Here is a 9267-nt window from a genome sequence, read left to right on the forward strand (position 1 = left end):
TTAGGTCTTTTGAGGCAAGGATAAAATGTACAATGTCAATGCGCAGTTGCCTCTACAATTTATATTTCAAATCCGAGTTTGTCATCTGTCCACAGAATGTGATTTCGGATACACTAGCTGTCTGGTAAAAAAAAAATACTTGGTTTCAGGTATTTGACTAAGAGATATTTTGCTGGGAAAAAAAGGTGGAAGTGGGATTTGAACCCATGTAGCTCCTGAACTTTGCTTCTAATTGGAAGCATGTGGCTTAACACGTTGAGCTACCAGAGAAGACATGAGTGTGAGGTAAACTTTAGGTCTTTTGAGGCAAGGATAAAATGTACAATGTCAATGCGCAGTTGCCTCTACAATTTATATTTCAAATCCGAGTTTGTCATCTGTCCACAGAATGTGATTTTGGATACACTAGCTGTCTGGTAAAAAAAATTACTTGGTTTCAGGTATTTGACTAAGAGATATCTTGCTGGGAAAAAAAGGTGGAAGTGGGATTTGAACCCATGTAGCCCCTGCACTTCGCTTCTAATTGGGAGCATGTGGCTCAACACGTTGAGCTACCAGAAAAGACATGAAGACAGGGTAAACTTTAGGTCTTTTGAGGCAAGGATAAAATGTACAATGTCAATGCGCAGTTGCCTCTACAATTTATATTTCAAATCCGAGTTTGTCATCTGTCCACAGAATGTGATTTCGGATACACTAGCTGTCTGGTAAAAAAAAATTACTTGGTTTCAGGTATTTGACTAAGAGATATTTTGCTGGGAAAAAAAGGTGGAAATGGGATTTGAACCCATGTAGCTCCTGAACTTTGCTTCTAATTGGAAGCATGTGGCTCAACACGTTGAGCTACCAGAGAAGACATGAACATAGGGTAAACTTTAGGTCTTTTGAGGCAAGGATAAAATGTACAATGTCAATGCGCAGTTGCCTCTACAATTTATATTTCAAATCCGAGTTTGTCATCTGTCCACAGAATGTGATTTTGGATACACTAGCTGTCTGGTAAAAAAAATTACTTGGTTTCAGGTATTTGACTAAGAGATATCTTGCTGGGAAAAAAAGGTGGAAGTGGGATTTGAACCCATGTAGCCCCTGCACTTCGCTTCTAATTGGGAGCATGTGGCTCAACACGTTGAGCTACCAGAGAAGACATGAAGACAGGGTAAACTTTAGGTCTTTTGAGGCAAGGATAAAATGTACAATGTCAATGCGCAGTTGCCTCTACAATTTATATTTCAAATCCGAGTTTGTCATCTGTCCACAGAATGTGATTTCGGATACACTAGCTGTCTGGTAAAAAAAAATTACTTGGTTTCAGGTATTTGACTAAGAGATATTTTGCTGGGAAAAAAAGGTGGAAATGGGATTTGAACCCATGTAGCTCCTGAACTTTGCTTCTAATTGGAAGCATGTGGCTCAACACGTTGAGCTACCAGAGAAGACATGAGTGTGAGGTAAACTTTAGGTCTTTTGAGGCAAGGATAAAATGTACAATGTCAATGCGCAGTTGCCTCTACAATTTATATTTCAAATCCGAGTTTGTCATCTGTCCACAGAATGTGATTTCGGATACACTAGCTGTCTGGTAAAAAAAAATTACTTGGTTTCAGGTATTTGACTAAGAGATATCTTGCTGGGAAAAAAGGTGGAAGTGGGATTTGAACCCATGTAGCTCCTGCACTTCGCTTCTAATTGGGAGCATGTGGCTCAACACGTTGAGCTACCAGAGAAGACATGAAGACAGGGTAAACTTTAGGTCTTTTGAGGCAAGGATAAAATGTACAATGTCAATGCGCAGTTGCCTCTACAATTTATATTTCAAATCCGAGTTTGTCATCTGTCCACAGAATGTGATTTTGGATACACTAGCTGTCTGGTAAAAAAAAATTACTTGGTTTCAGGTATTTGACTAAGAGATATCTTGCTGGGAAAAAAAGGTGGAAGTGGGATTTGAACCCATGTAGCCCCTGCACTTCGCTTCTAATTGGGAGCATGTGGCTCAACACGTTGAGCTACCAGAGAAGACATGAAGACAGTGTAAACTTTAGGTCTTTTGAGGCAAGGATAAAATGTACAATGTCAATGCGCAGTTGCCTCTACAATTTATATTTCAAATCCGAGTTTGTCATCTGTCCACAGAATGTGATTTCGGATACACTAGCTGTCTGGTAAAAAAAAATTACTTGGTTTCAGGTATTTGACTAAGAGATATTTTGCTGGGAAAAAAAGGTGGAAATGGGATTTGAACCCATGTAGCTCCTGAACTTTGCTTCTAATTGGAAGCATGTGGCTCAACACGTTGAGCTACCAGAGAAGACATGAGTGTGAGGTAAACTTTAGGTCTTTTGAGGCAAGGATAAAATGTACAATGTCAATGCGCAGTTGCCTCTACAATTTATATTTCAAATCCGAGTTTGTCATCTGTCCACAGAATGTGATTTCGGATACACTAGCTGTCTGGTAAAAAAAAATTACTTGGTTTCAGGTATTTGACTAAGAGATATTTTGCTGGGAAAAAAAGGTGGAAATGGGATTTGAACCCATGTAGCTCCTGAACTTTGCTTCTAATTGGAAGCATGTGGCTCAACACGTTGAGCTACCAGAGAAGACATGAGTGTGAGGTAAACTTTAGGTCTTTTGAGGCAAGGATAAAATGTACAATGTCAATGCGCAGTTGCCTCTACAATTTATATTTCAAATCCGAGTTTGTCATCTGTCCACAGAATGTGATTTCGGATACACTAGCTGTCTGGTAAAAAAAAATTACTTGGTTTCAGGTATTTGACTAAGAGATATCTTGCTGGGAAAAAAGGTGGAAGTGGGATTTGAACCCATGTAGCTCCTGCACTTCGCTTCTAATTGGGAGCATGTGGCTCAACACATTGAGCTACCAGAGAAGACATGAAGACAGGGTAAACTTTAGGTCTTTTGAGGCAAGGATAAAATGTACAATGTCAATGCGCAGTTGCCTCTACAATTTATATTTCAAATCCGAGTTTGTCATCTGTCCACAGAATGTGATTTCGGATACACTAGCTGTCTGGTAAAAAAGAAATTACTTGGTTTCAGGTATTTGACTAAGAGATATTTTGCTGGGAAAAAAAGGTGGAAGTGGGATTTGAACCCATGTAGCTCCTGAACTTTGCTTCTAATTGGAAGCATGTGGCTCAACACGTTGAGCTACCAGAGAAGACATGAGTGTGAGGTAAACTTTAGGTCTTTTGAGGCAAGGATAAAATGTACAATGTCAATGCGCAGTTGCCTCTACAATTTATATTTCAAATCCGAGTTTGTCATCTGTCCACAGAATGTGATTTCGGATACACTAGCTGTCTGGTAAAAAAAAATTACTTGGTTTCAGGTATTTGACTAAGAGATATCTTGCTGGGAAAAAAAGGTGGAAGTGGGATTTGAACCCATGTAGCTCCTGCACTTCGCTTCTAATTGGGAGCATGTGGCTCAACACGTTGAGCTACCTGAGAAGACATGAACATAGGGTAAACTTTAGGTCTTTTGAGGCAAGGATAAAATGTACAATGTCAATGCGCAGTTGCCTCTACAATTTATATTTCAAATCCGAGTTTGTCATCTGTCCACAGAATGTGATTTCGGATACACTAGCTGTCTGGTAAAAAAAATTACTTGTTTTCAGGTATTTGACTAAGAGATATTTTGCTGGGAAAAAATGGTGGAAGTGGGATTTGAACCCATGTAGCTCCTGAACTTTGCTTCTAATTGGAAGCATGTGGCTCAACACGTTGAGCTACCTGAGAAGATATGAACATAGGGTAAACTTTAGGTCTTTTGAGGCAAGGATAAAATGTACAATGTCAATGCGCAGTTGCCTCTACAATTTATATTTCAAATCCGAGTTTGTCATCTGTCCACAGAATGTGATTTCGGATACACTAGCTGTCTGGTAAAAAAAAATTACTTGGTTTCAGGTATTTGACTAAGAGATATTTTGCTGGGAAAAAAAGGTGGAAATGGGATTTGAACCCATGTAGCTCCTGAACTTTGCTTCTAATTGGAAGCATGTGGCTCAACACGTTGAGCTACCAGAGAAGACATGAAGACAGGGTAAACTTTAGGTCTTTTGAGGCAAGGATAAAATGTACAATGTCAATGCGCAGTTGCCTCTACAATTTATATTTCAAATCCGAGTTTGTCATCTGTCCACAGAATGTGATTTCGGATACACTAGCTGTCTGGTAAAAAAGAAATTACTTGGTTTCAGGTATTTGACTAAGAGATATCTTGCTGGGAAAAAAAGGTGGAAGTGGGATTTGAACCCATGTAGCTCCTGCACTTCGCTTCTAATTGGGAGTATGTGGCTCAACACGTTGAGCTACCTGAGAAGATATGAACATAGGGTAAACTTTAGGTCTTTTGAGGCAAGGATAAAATGTACAATGTCAATGCGCAGTTGCCTCTACAATTTATATTTCAAATCCGAGTTTGTCATCTGTCCACAGAATGTGATTTCGGATACACTAGCTGTCTGGTAAAAAAAAATTACTTGGTTTCAGGTATTTGACTAAGAGATATTTTGCTGGGAAAAAAAGGTGGAAGTGGGATTTGAACCCATGTGAGTTCCTGAACTTTGCTTCTAATTGGACGCATGTGGCTCAACACGTTGAGCTACCAGAGAAGACATGAGTGTGAGGTAAACTTTAGGTCTTTTGAGGCAAGGATAAAATGTACAATGTCAATGCGCAGTTGCCTCTACAATTTATATTTCAAATCCGAGTTTGTCATCTGTCCACAGAATGTGATTTCGGATACACTAGCTGTCTGGTAAAAAAAAATTACTTGGTTTCAGGTATTTGACTAAGAGATATCTTGCTGGGAAAAAAAGGTAGAAGTGGGATTTGAACCCATGTAGCTCCTGCACTTCGCTTCTAATTGGGAGCATGTGGCTCAACACGTTGAGCTACCAGAGAAGACATGAACATAGGGTAAACTTTAGGTCTTTTGAGGCAAGGATAAAATGTACAATGTCAATGCGCAGTTGCCTCTACAATTTATATTTCAAATCCGAGTTTGTCATCTGTCCACAGAATGTGATTTTGGATACACTAGCTGTCTGGTAAAAAAAAATTACTTGGTTTCAGGTATTTGACTAAGAGATATCTTGCTGGGAAAAAAAGGTGGAAGTGGGATTTGAACCCATGTAGCCCCTGCACTTCGCTTCTAATTGGGAGCATGTGGCTCAACACGTTGAGCTACCAGAGAAGACATGAAGACAGGGTAAACTTTAGGTCTTTTGAGGCAAGGATAAAATGTACAATGTCAATGCGCAGTTGCCTCTACAATTTATATTTCAAATCCGAGTTTGTCATCTGTCCACAGAATGTGATTTCGGATACACTAGCTGTCTGGTAAAAAAAAATTACTTGGTTTCAGGTATTTGACTAAGATATTTTGCTGGGAAAAAAAGGTGGAAATGGGATTTGAACCCATGTAGCTCCTGAACTTTGCTTCTAATTGGAAGCATGTGGCTCAACACTTTGAGCTACCAGAGAAGACATGAGTGTGAGGTAAACTTTAGGTCTTTTGAGGCAAGGATAAAATGTACAATGTCAATGCGCAGTTGCCTCTACAATTTATATTTCAAATCCGAGTTTGTCATCTGTCCACAGAATGTGATTTCGGATACACTAGCTGTCTGGTAAAAAAAAATTACTTGGTTTCAGGTTTTTGACTAAGAGATATCTTGCTGGGAAAAAAGGTGGAAGTGGGATTTGAACCCATGTAGCTCCTGCACTTCGCTTCTAATTGGGAGCATGTGGCTCAACACGTTGAGCTACCAGAGAAGACATGAAGACAGGGTAAACTTTAGGTCTTTTGAGGCAAGGATAAAATGTACAATGTCAATGCGCAGTTGCCTCTACAATTTATATTTCAAATCCGAGTTTGTCATCTGTCCACAGAATGTGATTTCGGATACACTAGCTGTCTGGTAAAAAAGAAATTACTTGGTTTCAGGTATTTGACTAAGAGATATCTTGCTGGGAAAAAAAGGTGGAAGTGGGATTTGAACCCATGTAGCTCCTGCACTTCGCTTCTAATTGGGAGTATGTGGCTCAACACGTTGAGCTACCTGAGAAGATATGAACATAGGGTAAACTTTAGGTCTTTTGAGGCAAGGATAAAATGTACAATGTCAATGCGCAGTTGCCTCTACAATTTATATTTCAAATCCGAGTTTGTCATCTGTCCACAGAATGTGATTTCGGATACACTAGCATCTGGTAAAAAAAAATTACTTGGTTTCAGGTATTTGACTAAGAGATATTTTGCTGGGAAAAAAAGGTGGAAGTGGGATTTGAACCCATGTAGCTCCTGAACTTTGCTTCTAATTGGAAGCATGTGGCTCAACACGTTGAGCTACCAGAGAAGACATGAGTGTGAGGTAAACTTTAGGTCTTTTGAGGCAAGGATAAAATGTACAATGTCAATGCGCAGTTGCCTCTACAATTTATATTTCAAATCCGAGTTTGTCATCTGTCCACAGAATGTGATTTCGGATACACTAGCTGTCTGGTAAAAAAGAAATTACTTGGTTTCAGGTATTTGACTAAGAGATATCTTGCTGGGAAAAAAAGGTGGAAGTGGGATTTGAACCCATGTAGCTCCTGAACTTTGCTTCTAATTGGAAGCATGTGGCTCAACACGTTGAGCTACCAGAGAAGACATGAGTGTGAGGTAAACTTTAGGTCTTTTGAGGCAAGGATAAAATGTACAATGTCAATGCGCAGTTGCCTCTACAATTTATATTTCAAATCCGAGTTTGTCATCTGTCCACAGAATGTGATTTCGGATACACTAGCTGTCTGGTAAAAAAGAAATTACTTGGTTTCAGGTATTTGACTAAGAGATATCTTGCTGGGAAAAAAAGGTGGAAGTGGGATTTGAACCCATGTAGCTCCTGAACTTTGCTTCTAATTGGAAGCATGTGGCTCAACACGTTGAGCTACCAGAGAAGACATGAATATAGGGTAAACTTTAGGTCTTTTGAGGCAAGGATAAAATGTACAATGTCAATGCGCAGTTGCCTCTACAATTTATATTTCAAATCCGAGTTTGTCATCTGTCCACAGAATGTGATTTCGGATACACTAGCTGTCTGGTAAAAAAAAATTACTTGGTTTCAGGTATTTGACTAAGAGATATTTTGCTGGGAAAAAAAGGTGGAAATGGGATTTGAACCCATGTAGCTCCTGAACTTTGCTTCTAATTGGAAGCATGTGGCTCAACACGTTGAGCTACCAGAGAAGACATGAAGACAGGGTAAACTTTAGGTCTTTTGAGGCAAGGATAAAATGTACAATGTCAATGCGCAGTTGCCTCTACAATTTATATTTCAAATCCGAGTTTGTCATCTGTCCACAGAATGTGATTTCGGATACACTAGCTGTCTGTTAAAAAAGAAATTACTTGGTTTCAGGTATTTGACTAAGAGATATCTTGCTGGGAAAAAAAGGTGGAAGTGGGATTTGAACCCATGTAGCTCCTGCACTTCGCTTCTAATTGGGAGTATGTGGCTCAACACGTTGAGCTACCTGAGAAGATATGAACATAGGGTAAACTTTAGGTCTTTTGAGGCAAGGATAAAATGTACAATGTCAATGCGCAGTTGCCTCTACAATTTATATTTCAAATCCGAGTTTGTCATCTGTCCACAGAATGTGATTTCGGATACACTAGCTGTCTGGTAAAAAAAAATTACTTGGTTTCAGGTATTTGACTAAGAGATATTTTGCTGGGAAAAAAAGGTGGAAGTGGGATTTGAACCCATGTGAGTTCCTGAACTTTGCTTCTAATTGGAAGCATGTGGCTCAACACGTTGAGCTACCAGAGAAGACATGAGTGTGAGGTAAACTTTAGGTCTTTTGAGGCAAGGATAAAATGTACAATGTCAATGCGCAGTTGCCTCTACAATTTATATTTCAAATCCGAGTTTGTCATCTGTCCACAGAATGTGATTTCGGATACACTAGCTGTCTGGTAAAAAAAAATTACTTGGTTTCAGGTATTTGACTAAGAGATATCTTGCTGGGAAAAAAAGGTGGAAGTGGGATTTGAACCCATGTAGCTCCTGCACTTCGCTTCTAATTGGGAGCATGTGGCTCAACACGTTGAGCTACCAGAGAAGACATGAACATAGGGTAAACTTTAGGTCTTTTGAGGCAAGGATAAAATGTACAATGTCAATGCGCAGTTGCCTCTACAATTTATATTTCAAATCCGAGTTTGTCATCTGTCCACAGAATGTGATTTTGGATACACTAGCTGTCTGGTAAAAAAAAATTACTTGGTTTCAGGTATTTGACTAAGAGATATCTTGCTGGGAAAAAAAGGTGGAAGTGGGATTTGAACCCATGTAGCCCCTGCACTTCGCTTCTAATTGGGAGCATGTGGCTCAACACGTTGAGCTACCAGAGAAGACATGAAGACAGGGTAAACTTTAGGTCTTTTGAGGCAAGGATAAAATGTACAATGTCAATGCGCAGTTGCCTCTACAATTTATATTTCAAATCCGAGTTTGTCATCTGTCCACAGAATGTGATTTCGGATACACTAGCTGTCTGGTAAAAAAAAATTACTTGGTTTCAGGTATTTGACTAAGAGATATTTTGCTGGGAAAAAAAGGTGGAAATGGGATTTGAACCCATGTAGCTCCTGAACTTTGCTTCTAATTGGAAGCATGTGGCTCAACACGTTGAGCTACCAGAGAAGACATGAGTGTGAGGTAAACTTTAGGTCTTTTGAGGCAAGGATAAAATGTACAATGTCAATGCGCAGTTGCCTCTACAATTTATATTTCAAATCCGAGTTTGTCATCTGTCCACAGAATGTGATTTCGGATACACTAGCTGTCTGGTAAAAAAAAATTACTTGGTTTCAGGTATTTGACTAAGAGATATTTTGCTGGGAAAAAAAGGTGGAAATGGGATTTGAACCCATGTAGCTCCTGAACTTTGCTTCTAATTGGAAGCATGTGGCTCAACACGTTGAGCTACCAGAGAAGACATGAAGACAGGGTAAACTTTAGGTCTTTTGAGGCAAGGATAAAATGTACAATGTCAATGCGCAGTTGCCTCTACAATTTATATTTCAAATCCGAGTTTGTCATCTGTCCACAGAATGTGATTTCGGATACACTAGCTGTCTGGTAAAAAAGAAATTACTTGGTTTCAGGTATTTGACTAAGAGATATCTTGCTGGGAAAAAAAGGTGGAAGTGGGATTTGAACCCATGTAGCTC

Source organism: Brachyhypopomus gauderio, unplaced genomic scaffold, assembly GCF_052324685.1.
Source record: "Brachyhypopomus gauderio isolate BG-103 unplaced genomic scaffold, BGAUD_0.2 sc126, whole genome shotgun sequence".
Classification (NCBI taxonomy): domain Eukaryota; kingdom Metazoa; phylum Chordata; class Actinopteri; order Gymnotiformes; family Hypopomidae; genus Brachyhypopomus; species Brachyhypopomus gauderio.